Source organism: Plectropomus leopardus, chromosome 5, assembly GCF_026936395.1.
Source record: "Plectropomus leopardus strain MGB_pleo_1.0 chromosome 5, ASM2693639v1, whole genome shotgun sequence".
Lineage (NCBI taxonomy): Eukaryota > Metazoa > Chordata > Actinopteri > Perciformes > Serranidae > Plectropomus > Plectropomus leopardus.
The window spans coordinates 32,196,376-32,213,056 of NC_142180.1; the positions used below are offsets into that span (position 1 = coordinate 32,196,376).

The 16,681-nt window shown below is 35.0% G+C and overlaps 1 protein-coding gene across 5 annotated transcripts in view; it reads left to right on the forward strand.

Annotated features, from left to right (window-relative positions):
- The first annotated feature begins 1,894 nt into the window (after positions 1-1,894).
- The window catches only part of clocka (clock circadian regulator a), a 40,320-nt gene continuing 25,533 nt past the window's right edge, over positions 1,895-16,681 (forward strand). For 2 of the 5 annotated variants that reach the window (XM_042483134.2, XM_042483175.2), the window contains exons 1-2: positions 1,896-3,631; positions 14,458-14,544. The gene's annotated coding sequence lies outside the window, so the exon portion shown is untranslated. Of the gene's footprint in view, positions 3,632-3,694; positions 4,212-14,457; positions 14,545-16,681 lie in introns of those variants that run through there. The other 3 variants (XM_042483156.2, XM_042483141.2, XM_042483152.2) reach the window with 3 other exon arrangements.

Genomic DNA, 16,681 nt, shown 5'->3' on the forward strand with positions numbered 1-16,681 from the left:
AAATTAAAATAATTCTGTAACATAATTTCTAATATGTAATAATGATAATTACAAATATATTTTTAACATACATTTTAATATACATAAGTTGGTAATACACTAAACTACAACTATTACTAAATTGACAACAGTTTATCCCTCCAGGTTTCAAAGGGTTAAACAAAAGGCCTTGCTCAACAGGGTGCACTGCTGTCTGTCATGCACCGTATGTTGTCACTATGTGCTGCTGTATGTACTGTTGTCTGAATTTCCCCTTTGGGACAATTAAGTTTGAGTCTTAACAAACTTCCATATACATTTAAAGAAAGGTCAAAGAGAATTGATATTCTGTGTGTTTCTGTCAGTATGACGGTTCAACTGCACCACAGTAAACCACTCACCACTCTGAATGTGAACATTTTACAGAACAGAACATTTTTCTGGCTGTGTCTTAATGTATTCGCATTTCCAGCCATAAATGGTGATTTTACCGCAACAACAATAAAATGTGAGTGTTTTCACAGTGACGTTTTAATTAGCTTGAGAGCCTTCAGATTTTTAGAACAGAATGAGTTACTGTGTAAAATATCACGGCTCCTCAGCCAACTCAGTAAAATAAAACACCTCTGCAACACCTCGTGCTGGACTTGAATCAATAATTTCAGGCCAACTTCCAAGTTGCTTCCTGTGAGAACCCAGTGTGACTCATATAACCTGAGAACAAGAGTTTACAAGATTGTCGACTGAAGAATATTGTGTGAGAAAATATTTATGACCAATATGCCAATTTGGGATTCTTCCAGGGAGATAAGAACACACAAAATCATATAATTATCTGCAGGCCTTATATATTTAAGGACAATTTTTATTACTATACAGTAAATAAGCAGGTTATTATCTCTGTGCTGACGCTACCCCTTTAACGTCCTGGTCAACTGTTTGGTAAAGCACATTTTGAGTCACTGTATCTTAATGAAAAATGTGTTGAATTGAGGTCTATCTGATTGAGCCATTTGGTTTAGGTCTGTTATCCTAAAAAATTCCACTAGATGTCGCTGTGCCATTAAGTGTTGCTTTTATTTTTTCATTTTCACATCTTCATGTCAACCAACTGGCTATATAGACTTTACACAATAATCCACATATTAGGATCTGCGGCAGCAAAATAAAACAAATCAAATTAAATAAACTAAAACAAAATAAAAGGAAAAACAGCTTAAAAGGCAGCCACAGAAAACCCACCCTGGCACCTCTCTTAAATATAAACATGAGCACATATGCATGCACAATAGGCTACATACATGCGTATATAGACATCTCATCCCTGAGCAGGCTTACTCGCCACCCACTTTAACCATTTGAAATCTGAGCAAACTGGTTTGATTTCTATCAAAAACATTGGAGGAAGGTAATGAGCAATGAAAGAAGAAACGACCCAAAAATTCTCAAGAAATTAGTAAAAAATTCTGTCAAAATCACCTGTAAAATCATAAAACAGAACCAACAAAAACAAAATAAAGAGATAAAGAAGTAAACACACACAAACAAATAACAAGGCAAACAATACCTGAAAAAAACTGCTTGAAAAATTATAATAATTTTAAATATGTAATGATTACAAATATAGTTTTTAAGAAATTTTAATCTTAATAGTGTAGCCTCACTACCTTTCCCACAGAAGGACAAATCAAGTTTTTGGTAGAGCATTATTTCAAAAAATTATTTGACCCTTTTTGCTTTTATTTCTTGTATAAAGTTACAGAAATCTGCTCAGTAAAATCTCTGATACTTAAATACAGAGATACAATAAATAAATATGCCCTAACTTTGAAATGCCATCACACAGAGACCCCCTGTCTTTGATTTATCTTAATAATAACCTAATGTTGGAGGGAAACTGAAAAGGCAGAATATTTAAATAACAAGATTTGCATTTTATGTGACAGTGTTTTTCATTCACTTGACAATCAAATTTTTCCACTTCATCTCTCCCTCTCCCTAAATATCGAAACAGCGCCATCAGCCCATTTATTCCAATAATGTGGTCAGAAGTGGTATTGCAGTTTGCTGCTCTTGCTGTTTCCATGGTGATGAGTACCACGCCAGGGATGTGGAAAATGTTAAAATAATCTGATCCAATTAATCCAAAATCAGTCATCTAAACAGCAGACAGGAGACCTAAACTGCCAAACAACACAGTATTTGACATGACTATTTCGCTATTCTGAATTCAATTATGTTCCAAATGAAAATAAGCAAACAAACAAAAACCTTATACAAAACCCACAGAATCACAATAGGCTACCTGTCTGTTTGGTGTACTAAATAGTAGTATAACCATAAAAATCAGTAGCATTATGGGCCTGTAATGTTATAAGGGGTTTAGAAAAAAAAGATGGGTTTTTTTTTTTACTTTTTTTTTTTTCGTCAAAAAATGTCTGATACTCATTGTAGACAAATTGTAGAAAAACAAATCTTATATATACATTTTATGTTAAAATCTGCAGTGAAAATCAGCAGAGCAAACTACTCTAAGCAACAGTAGGCCTATTTACAGTAATTAGTCTGACATTCAAACCGTATTACAAAAATGTCATATAACATAAACAAGGGACTGTACTATATGTGACTTTTAAAAGATATATATACACACACACATATATATACATACATATATACACACATATATATACATATATATATTATGACCCTCCCTGCAGTTGTAAATAGATTTCCTTGAGCCTCCCTGAGTGACCATAGGGAAAATGCATGACAATGCCTCCACTATAAATAACTATTTATCATAGTGTCTGGCTACTATAAATAGTGTGATTTTGAAGAAGTTTAAAGAAAATATGCTTTTCAAACCCACTTGCCAGTTTTAGGGCTCTAAGGGCATTAAAATGAGTGCAAAATACGACCATTTAGAGTTGGAAAGTTCCTCCCCTAAGCCAAATAAAGAAATGTTTAGAAAAAAACCCAACTTCATCCGCAATGCTTAACCTTGTATGATAAGAATGATGCCAGTTGGAAAAAAAATGCTTGTAATGTTTTTTGTTATAAAATAGATGTAGTAGTCATAATTTGACAAAACCTAAATAAACAAATTTTCTTGGTGGGATTCCATAATGTTATTATGTTGCTTCAAGGGTAATACTTACATTTTAACAGCTTTCTATCACTTAATTATCAAATAAAGTGCATTAAACAATAATTCAAAAAAACAAAAACAACCCTTACTCATCTGTTATTTTGAATTATAATGTTTTCTAGATTGTAAAAATGACAGAAAAAGACCAGATTATCTTTGTGGAGAGTCCCAAAATTAGGGGAAAAAAGCTCTAATGGACTACTTTGAATTTTGCCTTTCCACAAGTGGTTCAGGATGACAGATTTTAGTTACATCGAATCAACTAAAAAAACAAACTCCAGTAACATTAAATAACATTGCGTGTAACTGTCAAATCCAGGTACTGTAACTACTCCTGGATGTCCATCACCTGTCTCTAACACATGTGTGTGTTATCTGGAGTAACAGCGGCCCTTTTGGCTCCAGTTCCAGCTCCAGTCAGCCTGCCTCAGCCTGCGCAGTCCACCGTCAGCAGCGCCACTGGCTGCAGGGATATCCCGATGAGAGGGGACACTGTTCGGGGTAAGTGTGACATCTGCACCGCTGAACTCCGCTCCGTGTTTCTGTCGCTTATACCTCCAGCCTCTTGACAGCCTACCGACACACGAAGAGCCGCAAACGGAAGAGTTTTGCCGGCGCTTGTTTGGTGACAGAGTCTGGCCAGAGGCCCGGTGACCCACATTCTTATCTAATGCTGCATGTAAGCTAGCGCCGCGGCTAAAAGTGGGTTGACACACATACAGTTGCATACGAGTTGAACGCTCGCTTTATTACAATATAAAGTCGTTACCCAGCGGAGAAAAAGCGTCAATTTAACGCGTGACGGATGAAGTTGCCATGGCAGTGTGTGTCATATGTCGCAGTGAGTGTGGCAAACTGTAAATCTGTTGTTTTGTTGCTGTAACTGACGTTAGCTTGCAAGCTAGGTGGCGTTAGCCTTCTAGCAATCACTGCCCGGTGTGCCGGCCGGTATCACCGGCAGCAGCGAGGTAGACGGATAGATGTGCTGCACCCGGGCTGTCACTTCAAGACTGACTTTACCTTAGGTGTCTTAACATCTCACCGACACAGTGTTTTCCACATCTACTGCCTCTTTTTAACGGTATGTCTGTTTTATTTCTCCCGGTGTTTATTAATATATCTGTATCAGCTGCGTTTCTCTCCAAAACCTCACTCTTGTTTTCGCATGTTTCTATTCTGCTGCTCTTCATTCAACAGATATGATCATATAGTAAATTTGTTCGTTGATCTATCTGTCAGTCTTGTCCAGTAGTGTAATTTGGACCTGAATCCTATCTGTTGAGATGTTCACATGTTTAGTTATTCAGCTCTATATGGGGGATCAAGTATGTTTTATTTGTGATTTTGCAAAATGCATATAAACCAAACGGCAAAGAGCAAAGAGCAATTGTTGCTCCACCATATATATATAAAAAAACATTTAAATTTATTTCCTGTCATGTCTACAGAATAGGATGCCAAGATACATTTTGTGTATTGCCAATTATGTAGTACTTTCACAGTAAATTATTGAGACTTATAGCGTATTGTGTCTTTGAATCAGGTTCACGCATCAAAGTTTGGATGACAACTCAGATTTTATGTTTATCCTTGAGAACAATAACCCTTCGAAACCTGGAACATTTGTTTTCTTGGGTTGCTATCATTCATAGGCTTTTAAACCTTTGTAATCAGAGAAAATTGGTTTGATTTCCTTGGGAAAGATGTCTAAAAGGCACTGAGCAACTAGGTAAGAAATGTCCCACATAAAGCTGCAAGAAATCAGGAAAAGGTGACCAGAAAATGACCTGGAAATTAAAGAGAGAGAGAGAGAGATCACTGGAAGGTAATAATAATAATTTAAAAAATAGGGAAAATGTCCAGAAAACCATATTTATTATCATTATGTTATCTGTACATTTGTACATTTTTGTTGTTGTTTTTTTTCTTTTTGCCATTTTTCTTTCCTTTCTTTTAACTCTTTTCTTCTCTTTTCTGTATTGTACTGAATTTCATGTGATTTTCTTGTAACTTTTTCCTGTGTTTTTCAAAGAAAAGCCAATTTGGGTTAAAGGAAGTAATAGGTAATAGAATTTCTTATTTACTTTTTTTCAAATATACTTCTGGTTAGTAAAGCAAACTTTACACAACCCAGTGGTTTTCAGCCTTTTGTGTGTCAAGTAGTACAATATGCCTCCCAAAAAAGATTAAGATTATTTGACAGATATTCTGATATGAGCCGCTATTTTAGTGGCAACTTTTAAGCAATTATTATCAATGAAAAACAACATATGAACGATGATGTGGTTTGTGGCAGGATCTAAACCAAACAAAAGCTTTAAGTCTGGAGTGTGATTTATTGGCCGGGGCATCTCTGTAGCACCACAATTCTTCATTTATAATGTTATTTTGTGACGCACTTTACCTTTATCAAAAATGCATAGCTACTGTGATTTGGATATTGCACATGGCTGTATTGCAGTTTTGATAATATTGTGATTAATTGTGCAGCAACAGTGTTAAGGACCCTTAAATTGACACACATTGGGTAATTTATGGACCTCAATCTAAGATTGTGGTTGTCAGATGTAATTAAACCTTAATTTCTATTGTTGATAATTAAATTTGAGGAGATAACTGTGGAAGAAATGAAACCTATGATCAAAATAGTGACTCTTTAGCTCATAGTGAATAAACAGTGACGATAAACTATGCCCCAGTTTTCTGTGGACCCCCTGAAACTCCCTTTAGGACCCTTAATGCCTGATACAGCAGATTCTGTATAATTTAATTCAGACTTATTGCAACATGATGTGATCTGGTACACAACATGATGCAATGATGTAATGCGATGAAGTCTTTATTTTTAATCAAACTTTTTAACATCTACTTTGGTTTGATTTTTATTCACCCCTTGAACCCTAAGTGAATATGCTTGATTTCTTTCAAAAGATATTTTCAAGAAAGCCAGTGGTGAGCAACTTAACACAACACATGGCCCAAAAATTACCAAGAAATAAGTAAGAAGTTACAAGAAAATTAAAAAGAGAGAAAAGACAAAAACAAATAGCCTCAACAGAAAAAACACATTTTTTTTCTGTAACATAATTTTAAGAATCATAAATATAGTTTTTTGGACATTTTTCTCAATTTTTTAGCATATCTATTAATTCTCCCCAGCTAACTTTCAGATAATTTCCTTGTCATGCTCATTATGTTTTTTTCCTGTATTTAAAAGAAATCAAATCAGTTGTCTCAGGTTTCAGAGGTTTAAATGTAAAATGTGTCTAAATGCAGCACATGAAAACTGATGTTGATCTAGGGTTAAATGAAATCATGAAAGACTGGTAACATTTTTTTAAGTGTCATTTGATAGTAGAAGAGCTGACTAATACATCAGTAGGCTATTCATCAAGTCATGTCTTCCAAAAATAAGTTCTAAAAAATGTTGAAGCCAGTGATGATTTCTGTTTTAATTCCCATTATAATGCAGTTTGATTTCATGAAGAAAAACTAGACAAATTTCAACATCATGTTTCCTACAAGCTTAACATGTCTGTAAAAAAGTATTTTACAGTATGTCATTATTTTAGCTACATGTTGATTATTTTTAGTGGAAATTAGACAGCCACAGTTTCCGAGAAGCCATTGATAATGAATAATACCTTGTTTACTCACCACACAGTCATTTAGTCATTTAGTCATTTTTACTATACCGAGTTGTTGGAGCTGCAGGAGGAGCATGGAAAAATACTTTGACACTTTCTTTGTTGTTGGCACAGCGGCTGGCTGCAGGTGAGGGGAGGCAACTGCTTTGGCAGATAATTACTACGAGCCTAATCTATTGTGTTTCATTGTTGCTCAGCATATTTTAGACATTAGAGTATGTTTATCAAGTTTTACAAGTGCTCTCATATATATATATATATATATATATATATATATATATATATATATATATATATATATATATATATATATATATAGATATATATATATATATATATATACACACACACACACACACAGGGTTCCCATAGTCATGAAAAATTTGGAAAAGTCATGGAATTTGTTTATTTGTTTTCCAGGCCTGGAAATTCATGGAATAAGTGAAAATCATTAAAAGTTTTGGAAAGGTAATTTAAATAGTATCCCTTTGAAACCTAAGCAAATTGGCTTGATTTTTTTCAAAAATGGAAAAAATATAAGTAACCTAAATTACCCAAATTATCAAGAAAGTCACCTCAAAATAATAATACAAAAAACCCCCATAATTTTTAATATATATAATTTTCTGGACATTTTTCTGTAGATTTTTTTTTTTTAATTCTAAATTTGCTCATTTCTTTGCTAAAGAAATCTAACCAATTTGCTAAGTACTCAAAATACTTGTGAAAGGCATCTTAACACAGCACAAGCAATCTGTTGATCCAGATTTCAAAGGTTAAAAAACCATGGAAAGTTTTTGAAAAGTCACAGAATTTTGTTGTGTGTAATGAAATAGTTGCAGTAATCTTCTATAAATAACCCTCCAAGTATAACAGAAAATTCATTTTCTGTATCTGCCAATGTAATTTACTTTAATATGTGTTGACATGTGACATTGTTTTGGTTATCATCACATACATCTCTATTTTCTCCCCGTGTTCCCTTTCTTCCTTCACGTTTTTCACTAGATAAAGTATGTGTGAATACAGCTTAAATTTGACATATTTGCAAAATTTTGGGCAAGTGGGGCAAAAGTTATTTATGTCATGGAAATGTTTTTGAAATGTTGTCCATGAAATTGTGTGGGAACCCTGTATACACAGTTAATGCGTGTTTTGTGTATTATATGGAAGCAGTTCTGACAAAATAGTGGGCAAGCTTGGCAGCAGAGCACTGGCATGTTTTCCTCAAACAGAGGAGGGGGTGGGACTGACAACACTGTCAGACAACGAGGGGGAGAGAAACACATACAGATTACATTATTGCGCTCTACGCCTAATAATGTAATTACTACACGCCTGTCATATCAGGCTCTTCTGATACAGAGGAGCCTGCGTGGATTCAGCTGTGATGTTCTCCGGCTGTGGACTCATGCAAGCTCCCAGCCTGAGCCGTTCAGTAGGCTGATAAGAAGTGGAGGTTGTACTACCAGTTCTGTACATCCAGAGTTGATACTGATAGTCAGCAGCAGACCGGGACACTGTTTTTCTGATTAGAGACTTGTTAATGAATGCTAAAGTTTGGGAATTTGCAGTAATGTATATCCAGTGGTGGAAGAAGTATTCAGATCTTTTACTTAAAAAAGGTCTAACTCTGTTAAAAGTAAAGGCCTGCACTAAAAAAGTTACTTAAGTTAAAGTAAGCAAGTATAATTAGGAAATTGTACTGTAGTATTAAAAGTAAAAGTGCCCAATTTAAGAAAAGACCCCAAATCTCAAAATTATTAAAGAGTAAGTAGAGGAAAAAAAAAACAAACTCAAACTTTTAAAAAGAAGAAAAAAAACCAAACCCCCACAAATAATGCAAACAAAAAAAGAGTTTTCCTGTGAATTGACTAATTGATTACGCAACTAATTGTTGCAGCTGTAGTTGTGTAAACTGTTTGGTGAGTTAATAACAAAACATCATATTTTTTAAACACCTCTTATGCTTTTTCATGCAAAAATCTTAATTTGTAAAGCAACCAAAGCTTTCAGACAAATGTAGTAAAGTAAAAAGTACATTAGTCCCCTGTAGTGGAGTAAAAGTGTAAAGTGGCATGAAAATAAAATACTCAAGTGAAGTACAAATGCCTCAAATTCATACATTCTGCCATTTTTTATATTGCAGTTTCTGTTATGCTTCTGCAGCTCAGGTGGAATAAAAAGACAACTCTATAGCTGCGTAAACATTAGGGCCTTTGGTTTTGTGCAGTGGCTTTAAATTTAAATTGTATATTCATGGTGTCTCAAGTGTGACTTCTAGTGTCATCACCTCATGGTAATCTTCCTTCTGTGAATATCAGAGAGAGATTTCATGTGCTAAAATATGTGCAGTCAGATTTATAAGAAGGTTATCATGCTTTACAGTCCCTGAAATAGCATTTTACATAGCGCATTTTGTCAGTCAAGGTTGACCATATGACTGCTACAATTTGTCTGACCTGCTATCATGAGGTTAAAGACTTAACTTTGTGTTTTGACACCAGAGGTCTTCACCAGAGGTGACCCTGACTTTGACATCATGTGAGGTCTTGCAGTTGTTACTTATCATGCTCGAAGGTAACAGAATAGAAGAGGGTTTTATCTTTTCTATCGAAGACCTATCAAGATACTAGCAGTCAGTAGCAATTAGGAATCCTTTTTTTTTAAATTGACAAAGTGTACATGTACAATACATCAACCCTAAGTTACAATATTTGTCTTATTTTGCACAATAATTATTATTACACACACTAAAAGCATTGCATTTCATGTCTTCATTCACTGATGGGCCATCACAATAAGAGAATACATAATATGATGTTAATTCCACAACAGAAAAGACCTGATGATCACTAAATTTAGGTGAAGAAAAAAGTGTATATATTGATACTGGCATTAGTGATCAGCCAATTGAGTTGTTGTTTATCAGCGTATCAGATATCAGTAACAAAATCCAATTTCATGCATCCCTAATAGCAATACCAATGAAATTCCATGATTCTCAATAACCAATTCGATACCATGGTAAAAAAAGAAAACAACAATAAATCCAAAACATGTAAATGAAACTCAATTAAATTTTATTGTATTAATAATAAAAAATCAGCCTTGAATGCAAAATACTAGTCTATGTGTGAGAAAACATAAAGTAATAGATAACCTTCAGGTATTAAGATATTTCTCCTCCATTGTTGTTCAGCTCTTGTACATGTGACGATACATGTATTTATAAGACGTGACAGTTGGTGTTTGTTATAGGCTATTTGTTGCACCTCTCCTCTTTGACTGGGCGGCTTGTAAAAAAGTGATGAGCATTTTACACATAGTAGAAAATTTTCAAATTCCTGCACCTGGAACGAAGGCGCTCAGAGCCTCGTCACGTCGTTGGTGATTGCAGCATAATGTAAATGTATCGAGGGTACAGGAGAAAAACGAGTACCGTAACATTTTCAGAAAGTTATTATCAACTTGGTACCCAAGTATTGATTCTAGTGACATCCCTAGACCTGACTGATGATGGGTTACACATGTGAGGTTGTTACTTAGAGCAGAGTTTGATAAGATGGCACTCATCCAGCAGTGACAGTCTTGAGTTTTGCTTTAATAATAAAAGTAATTTAATCTTAAATGAAAAAGAATAACTGTCCATTGTCCCAGTACTTCAGTGTTTGATATATCTTTGTGTAGAATATCAGATTGACCACGTCTAGCATTCTTCTTAATGTTATCGTCTACGGATTTAGGAGACGGCATGTGACTGTGTCATCATGACTGCCAGTAAGTATGCTGACTTCATCAGTAGAGCCTTGTTGTGGCTACAGACTGACGTTTCCCCTTTCACGGCCCTGCTGCAGATAATCTTGTATCACCAGTATTTAGTCTGCTTCACACGCAGTTATTAATGCTTTTTGTTGAGATATTGAAATGAATTGTGCTGACGTACTGGACTTCATTATGCTCACAGTATCTTATTGTATATTGTATGATGATTTTAAATCATAGGGAGTAGTTAGGGAGAATTTACAGATTAAACATTATGTCACACATGCAGTATTTTTTTGAAATGTAGTGTAGTGATAGTATAAAGTAGCATAAAATTGAGTACAAATGGAATACCTCAAAATTTTAGTGAAGGACTTTAGCAGTAGAATCAAGACAGATAAAGATTCAACAAATATTAGCTGTGACGTTAATAAGGGAAGACAAATTTCAATAAATAATCTGTCATTTTAATTTAACACATATCAAATGGATTTATACAACAGCTATGTTATACTTTGCTGCTCCCTTTTTTAACACTGTTGCAGTGTTTAAAACCCTGTAAAAAAACTTTAAATAAATTATTTATTACATACAGTATCATTTGTTTGTACCCCAAAGGCGTTTGATAGCCATTCACTGCAGAGATGATTTGTTAACAGATATGACACATAACACACCTTCAGACAACTGACAGTGCTCTGACCTTGTTCATTTTAATGAAGGAATAAGTCACCCAAGGCAGCTTTTATGTGTTTTTAATGTGTTTTTGGACAACAATAGAGTGTTATGGCATCACTTTGCTGAGATATAATAATACAAGCATTATCCTTGAAATTCTTCCACGAGTGATACTGGTAAAACGTTAAATTGAAGTTCGTAAAAATGCAAATTTCTTGCATTGAATTAATAATAATATGTACTCCTGTGAAAATCGAACGCACTTTTTTTACTTAGTTCTTATGAAAACAAAGCATTAGAAAAGTTGTTGTTATTAATGAGCTCATTATGCCAGTAAATACACAGACTAGGAATTCACAATGATAGCTTCTACTGGTTTCACTTTACTGTTTTGTTTCTCCGAGCTCTAAAAAAAAAAAAAAAACATCCACTGACAGCGACATCAGCTGCGGAGAAATCCCTCTGCAACACAGTATTGTTTCTGTCAGAGCAACCTTTCTCTGAGTGCATTCTTCCTTTCAAAAGCACAAATCAGCACCCAGACTATTTATGTGCATGGCCTAATGCACTTCATCACCAACTAAACCATTAAAATAATGTTCCATTACTTGACAAAACTCCTTAGCGTGTCTCAGTGTGTGCGAAGATGACACGGTAATGCTACCTGACGAGGCGAAGAGGAAGACTTTCTGAACTTTTAAATTAGTGTTAATCAGGGCTGGGCAATATAAAGATATGTCATGTTGAGATATGACACTATATATATTGTCTTAGATACTGGTTATTGTTTTATTGTGATATGAAAAAAAATGTTTTTGCCTGATTTTAAAGGTTGCATCTCTGTAAAGTGATACAATGTTCTCAACTTATCAGACAGTTCTCCTTGTTTTAATAGTTGCCTTTACCCATTTCATTATATCTACATTTCTAATGGTTGTTAATCAAAAATGGAATTTTGTTACCAAGTACCAATAGTCATTCCTACAATATTGTAACATCAAAGAGGGAGTTTTGTTTTAAAAAAATACAATTGTAATGTTTATTTTATCTCCCAGTTCTAACATTTATGAAGTGATTTTGAGGAGATTTGAAAATATCGAGATACCAAGCTGCAGCCATTTATGTCTCTGGCCAAGTACAGCAAAACTAAAATTTTTGGATAGTTTGACTTTTAGAGGTAAATTGCGGCTGAAAAATACTGGCAGACAATCAGCAACGAGTCATTTAACTCTTGTGACATGTTGACCTATGCTAGGAAGATTTTATTTGCGCATGAAATGCATGAACACGCCTCTGACCGTAGAAAAATGTAATCATTGCAATAAGCTTGCCACTGCTTATTAAGTTTTTTGGTCCTAAGAGTGTCTTTAATTAGAGAGGATGCAGGTTTAAGGCATCTCCACACTGGCTTCACTTTCAGACCTGGAGGCTTCGTCCACTTCTTTTCTTTAGTCTATGGACTGAACCACATATGTGGATATGCATCACGCATGTAGACACATGAAGAAAAATAATATATTTCACAACACAATCCACCCTCTGCAAACACAAATACAGGTAGTGAAGTATGCATACACATAATATGTGCCACCTTTAAAAACAAAAGTAACAGTCACTCTAGAGCAGTTGTTTCTTGTAAAAAAATAGGGGAAAAGTTGACCTACATGGAGATCAGGGGCAATCGAAAGAGTGACACTATCTGATTTTACTATGATCGAGAAAAAATGGGTCAAGTCTATTGGGTGTTCCCTAAAATTTGACAGGGTAGAGGTGCATCTGTGTTATCTGTAACATCACTGTCATCGGTGATAGCTCCTCAGTGCTCACATTAGACATTAGCAAATGAAATTGGCTATTTTGAAAGCTGACACTGATTGTTTTAACAAAAGATGTTGTCATTTACAAGAGTATTAAGACAATAATGTAATTGCAATGAGGTTAAGTAATTTAGCCTACAGAAATAAAAAAAAAAAATTAACTGGAAATATACATTTAGTGGTGAAACAATGAGTTGATTAATATATTTTGTTAACAGAAAATTAACACTTTTGCTAATCAATAATTGTTTAATCAATTTGTCAAAAAAAGTGCCATTCCAGTCTCTTATATGTAAGGATTTGCAGCATTTCTGTTTTATAATATTAAAAATGTAATATTTTTTTGTTTAGATTAGGGGTATTGACAACAACTGAGATATTAAAAATGATATATTGATAGCATGTTGATAATGAACAAATTATAATATCATGATAATAATGATAATAATCCAGCACCTCTAAATTATTTGTTTCTTTCTTTACTCGCTTGTCTCCATCACCTGACTACCTTTCACTATTTATTAGTCATAATTATTTTTTTTTAGGGACGCAAGCTATTGGATTTTTTGCCAATATCTGATATGCCAATAAATGACATTTTGCCTTTAACTGATACTGATATCGATATATCCACTTTCCCCCCCTTTTTTCCCTTTTTACTTGACTTTAAAAAAAAGTTGTTGGGATCTTGCTGTATATGATGTTAAACTTCTTATATTTGATTAAACATTTGCTCAAGGTACTTAAACAAAGTTTTGTGTTGGAGATTTTTATATTCCAATTTCTAAATTTTGACAGAAAGATTTTTATTTTTATTGTAAATGCATTTTGGCTCCTAATATTGTTTATAAGTCTCATAAACTACGAATAATCAGTATCGGCCCTGAAAAACCAATATCGTTCAACCCCTACAAAGAATACAACAGGAAGCCAGCATATTAGTAATGTTGTAGTATGAGTCCATTATATTATCATGAATAGCTTATCAACAGCATTTTATGACACTGTTTGTAGGTGCTAGTATGACAAAGTTCTTGTTAGTGAGGAAGGTAATAAAATATCCAAGTTGCACTGCTCAGACACACTATTGCACACTCACTTGCATACTCACACACCTTGAGCATCACTATTTATAATGATGACACACAGCTTTATAATAATGCACTTCAAGGAGCAGATGCTTCTGTTTACCTTGCCTGGAAGTAAATCCTCTCCCAGCTGATGGCCAGGGGCTCGGGCTGTGAATGAATGAACTTCAGTGAGACGCCCGAGTGTGTGTGTTTGGAGCTATTCTCTTATCCCTGCAGTGCTGTGGGAGGCTCACGATGACCCAGATGTTTTAGTTCTGATTGAGTAATGTGAGTTTCTTTGCTGTGAGCCACTCATTTGTAAATCTAGCTTCTCTCTTTCTATTCAACAGGTGAAGAATTCAGACAAGAAGCAGCCTCAGAGTCATCCGTCATGAGGTGAAGCAGCTACTTAATTAACCATCACTCAAAGATAAAAGGTAAGACAACTTGGGCTTCACCTTCTGAATTTCGGTCTTGGTTTTAGCAGCGGTCTGTTTTTGGGTCAGTCAGATTAGGGGATGGACAGTCTTGGCTAATTAAGTCTTTTGAAGCCTAATTCATCAGCAGCTATTACAGAGACATTATACATCCTTTCAGTAATGTTCTATTTTTGATCTGCGGCCTGTCGATGTTTCTCCTGAATATAATGAATATGGAATTGAAATGATGTTGACTGAGTCATCAGAGCATTTCGAATCATTTTCTCATGATGAGATATTATCATGGAAAAGCTTTAATATTCCTTGCATCTGCTGATGCTCTTTATAAGTTGGTATTGCTCATACTGCTGTGTTTGCAAGCTGTTTGTGCTTGTTATTGTTTATATAAGTCCCGAGGCTCAGTACAAAAAAGGGCTGCATCTAGAGCCAGAGTTCCCGTGGATCCTCAAAAAGTCCTAAAAAGCACTTGATTAATTAATCTAACTATAAAGCCTTAATTAACGACATGGTGGTGTAGTGGTTAGCACTGTCGCCTCACAGCAAGAGGGTCCCCGGATTGAACCCAGGTTGGGGACCATGGACGGGGGCCCCTCTGTGCAGAGTTTGCATGTTCTCCCCGTGTCTGCGTTGGTTTTCTCCAGGTTCTCTGGCTTCCTCCCACATCCCAGAGACATGCAGGTTAGGTTTATTGGGGACACTCAATTGCCCGTAGGTGTGAATGTGAGTGTGACTGGTTGTCTATATGTGTCATCCCTTCGATAGTCTGGTGACCTGTCCAGGGTGTACCCCACCTGTCGCCCCATGACAGCTGGGATAGGCTCCAGTCCCCCCTGCGACCCTTACAAAGATAAGCAGTTACGGACAATGAATTAATGAATGAATAAATGAGCAAAACCTTAATTGGTATTGAAATATCTTAAATAAATCTTTCAAAAGTTTTAATGATGCTTAGACATGAGATATGGGATTTTATGGTTTTTTTATTATTATAATTGTTATTATTATTATTCTTATTATTCTTATTATTGTTATTATTATTATTGTTATTATTATTATTATTATTATTTTCCCCTTACATGAATGTTGGAAAAAATTTAAAAAGTCGTGTTTTTATGTTACAATAAATATTTCTGCATTCATGGCATGTGCGATGTACTGTGCAAGCCCCTGCCCCCAAAGACCTGTAAACCGAATTTGATGTGTAAAATGTGGAGTTGCCAATTCACAGTAATGACTTAAGGGCTTAAATGCATATATCTCTGCTATAAAAAAACAACTTTGTTTAACCCTGACCATTACATCCACATTCCTCACAAAAATATTCAGCATGTCACACACAAGACCAGGCTTTGCATGCTTTACTTGCCTTTGGTATAAAAGGACAGTCTGTAACACTGGACGAATTTTCAGTTTCCCGTAGTTCCTTTTAGAAGTCATATTTGCATCTTGAAACTGTTTTGAGTATAGCATTTGAAACTTTTCTCTCTAGTCTCTCATAATAGGTTGACGTGCTTTAGAGAAAAATGTTGTGCGTGAGAATGTTACAAACTCTTGTGTGCTTTCACTGCCAATATGCCTCGTTGGAAATTGTTCATGAATTCCCAAGCGGGCAACTTTTCAGTTTGAGGTTATTTTCAAACATGATGTCAACTATGGCTGAAACTAACATTTTTTGTAACTGATTTAGAACAACATGTTTATTCTGCAAACAAAATCAGCAAATCCTTCCGAGATGCCACTGTGTTGCATGTTTGCTCAACAGTGTATCAGTTCTTGAAAACGTTGATTTACTTTCTGTCGACTAATTGATGAATTGACAAGTTGAAACAGCAAAAATGAAAGTATTGCATTAGTAGTGTATGTCAAAATGGGTCTTGTGCGGTGGTCAGGTTTTGTATCAGTTGTTTGTGAATTCTGCCTGATGAATGGTGTTAAGATCATGCAGTGGCAGAGCAAAGGAAGTACTCTGTTTTTCTCCGATTATCGGCAGTCAATAAAGTGCGATTTTGCCTTTGACACATTGATCAATAGAGTAAAATATAATGTGGTGCAAAGTCTTTTGGGAAACTACAAGCTACAAAATTGAGTTGTATACCAGATTAAATATTGTTGATTACGCGTCGGTAATATGTTT